This window comes from Oncorhynchus tshawytscha, unplaced genomic scaffold (genome assembly GCF_018296145.1).
Source record: "Oncorhynchus tshawytscha isolate Ot180627B unplaced genomic scaffold, Otsh_v2.0 Un_scaffold_339_pilon_pilon, whole genome shotgun sequence".
NCBI classification, from domain to species: domain Eukaryota; kingdom Metazoa; phylum Chordata; class Actinopteri; order Salmoniformes; family Salmonidae; genus Oncorhynchus; species Oncorhynchus tshawytscha.
Genome location: NW_024609815.1, coordinates 622,501 through 625,000, shown reverse-complemented (window position 1 = coordinate 625,000; position 2,500 = coordinate 622,501).

Genomic DNA, 2,500 nt, shown 5'->3' with positions numbered 1-2,500 from the left:
CATCGTTAATGCCTAACCTTAAGATTTCAGAGTTAATGCCTAACCTTAAGATTTCAGAGTTAATGCCTAACATCGTTAATGCCTAACCTTAAGATTTCAGAGTTAATGCCTAACCTTAAAATTTCAGAGTTAATGCATAACCTTAAGATTTCAGAGTTAATGCCTAACCTTAAGATTTCAGAGTTAATGCCTAACCTTAAGATTTCAGAGTTAATGCCTAACCTTAGGATTTCAGAGTTAATGCATAACCTTAAGATTTCAGAGTTAATGCCCAACCTTAAGATTTCAGAGTTCATGCCTAACCTTAAGATTTCAGAGTTCATGCCTAACCTTAAGATTTCAGAGTTAATGCCTAACCTTAAGATTTCAGAGTTAATTCCTAACCTTAAGATTTCAGAGTTAATGCCTAACCTTAAGATTTCAGAGTTAATTCCTAACCTTAAGATTTCAGAGTTAATTCCTAACCTTAAGATTTCAGAGTTAATGCCTAACCTTAAGATTTCAGAGTTAATTCCTAACCTTAAGATTTCAGAGTTAATTCCTAACCTTAAGATTTCATAGTAAACGCTTTTTAAATTTTTTGAACAATGTAGAAATTTGACGTTTGAGAAACATAAATGTCTAATTCTGCCATCAGACTGTGAAAGCTTGTTGTTCCCTTCATAGTGCAATACTGATGTCCAGAACCCTATGGCCCCAGGTCAGAAGTAGTGCACTACATAGGGAACAGGGTACCATTTGGGATGCAGGTGAGGTGTACTGTGGTATGTGGATATAGTTTATGACAGAGGCTGCGTTCGCGTTAGTGCATTCGGGTTAGTGTTCTCTCTGAACAAATTATTTACAAAACAGAATCTTTGGCAGGGAACAGAGAAAGAGAGAGAGAGAGAGAGAGAGAGAGAGAGAGAGAGAGAGAGAGAGAGAGAGAAGAGGGAGAGCGAGAGAGATATCATAGGGTTCTGGACAACAGTATTGCACTATGAAGGGAACAACAAGCTCTCACAGTCTCATGGCAGAATTAGACATTTATGTTTCTCAAACATCACATTTGATTAAGGTGAAGTTTAGGTATTGGCTCCTAGACGATGAGTTGGCGTCTGTGTCCAGACGGTAGTTAGCTGTACGTATCCTAGAACAAGCACACGTTGATGCTAGCTCAGGAGTTCAGCAGCTCACCATATGGTAATGATATGAGCCCTGTTGCAGCAGTATGATGGCTGATAAAATGAGTTATGGGGAAGCAGCCATTAATACACTATACTGTACAGCTGCACTATTACAGATGACTTTGACCTGTGAACTGGACATGTTTCATCATGATCAATGTGTTGCAGTGTTCTGCTCTGTAGGTACCAGAAGGAGATTGAACATGTAAAATAATTGTAGAAGGCTGCTAGAAGCCAACAGCCCATTTAGGTTAAACTCTATATGCTTCAGTTCCAGCCCTGGTGCTGGAGAGAAACTGTGTCCAGCCTTTAGTTCCAACATAACATTGCCTTGATTCAGTGATTAAGACAGTGATGATGATGATGGTGATGATAATGATGATGCTGAAGACACATTACAATGTTCACTCCCCCACAATGTGGTCATTATAGACATGTAGAAGTAGTCAAACTCATCTAAACAGTACAATTTAAATTGAACAAATTCAGCCATTTTAGACAGTGCTGAAGACAACGTGATGTTGTGGTCATTATTTACATGTATACACAGCGTTCGGCATACACAGTTTGACAGGTGGGATTTTAATGTGAATCTGCATCGTCCATATTGTCACTAAGACTTCTGACACGATGACACTCCAGTCAGAAAATCGAAATGAAGAAAAACCCTTGGATGAGGAGGTGTTCTAAGACTTTTGACTGGTAGTGTATGTATTTCAATTTGAATACGTTTTTCTAACGGCGTAGAATGTCCTGCGTGCCTCATTTGGGTGTCTAGTTCAGCTTATTTTTAAACCTAAGTAATATTGTAGTGTGTGCTGCCCTCTATGTATTTTGTACCAATTGAGAACTTGGGTCTAATCCCCCCCTCTCTCTCTCTTCTCTTCTCTTCTCTTCTCTTCTCTTCTCTTCTCTTCTCTTCTCTTCTCTTCTCTTCTCTCTCTTCTCTTCTCTTCTCTTCTCTTCTCTTCTCTTCTCTTCTCTTCTCTTCTCTTCTCTTCTCTTCTCTTCTCTTCTCTTCTCTTCTCTTCTCTTCTCTCTCTCTCTCTCTCTCTCTCTCTCTCTCTCTCTCTCTCTCTCTCTGTATCTGTTTACTGTTCCCTGCAAGGATTCTGTTTTGTAAATCACTTGTACAGAGAGAACACACACAAACGCACACACACGTACTCTCTCTCCAATCATTCCACAACAACAAACATTCCCATTTCATTCTGACTGGAGTGTCATCGTGTCAGAAGTCTTAGTGACAATATGGAGGATGCAGATTCACATTAAAATCCCACCTGTCAAACTGTGTATGCCGAACGCTGTGTATACATGTAAATAATGACCAC